Genomic DNA, 594 nt, shown 5'->3' with positions numbered 1-594 from the left:
TCTGCATTCTCACTGCTGCTTCTGCTGCTTCTCTCCCCTTTCCTGGAATGCCGGCATTCCAGGCATCAGGGACGTTTCCATCCTTTCCTTTTCTTTGATAGTTGCTTCTTGTAGATGGATGCTCTTCTCTGTCCTGCTCTGTCCCACAGACAGTTCCAAATAATATTACTTATAAACGGGCTTATATTTTACTTATAAATGGGCTTAATATTACTTATAAACGTTCGGCTGCTAGCTCAGGCTTTTGCTAACTAGCTCTTAACACTTAAACTAACCAATTTCTACTAATCTATGTGCTGCCATGTGACCACGGCATTATCTCATTTTCTTTATGTCTTGCTCCCTCAGTGGCTGGCCTCCCCCAAACTCCACCCTTCTCCTGTGTCTCAGCTTAGATTTCCCAGCTGACTCTACCCTGCCTTGCCCAAGGCCAAAGCAGCTTTATTTATCAGCCAATGGAACAACACATATTCACCTTTTTTTTTTTTGTTTGTTTGTTTTTTTCGAGACAGGGTTTCTCTGTGGCTTTGGAGTCTGTCCTGGAACTAGCTCTTGTAGACCAGGCTGGTCTCGAACTCACAGAGATCCGCCTGC

The sequence above is a fragment of the Microtus ochrogaster genome, unplaced genomic scaffold (genome assembly GCF_000317375.1).
Source record: "Microtus ochrogaster isolate Prairie Vole_2 unplaced genomic scaffold, MicOch1.0 UNK66, whole genome shotgun sequence".
Classification (NCBI taxonomy): Eukaryota; Metazoa; Chordata; class Mammalia; order Rodentia; family Cricetidae; genus Microtus; species Microtus ochrogaster.
The sequence above is the reverse complement of the archived record's forward strand: the minus strand, read 5'-3'. Positions refer to the sequence as shown.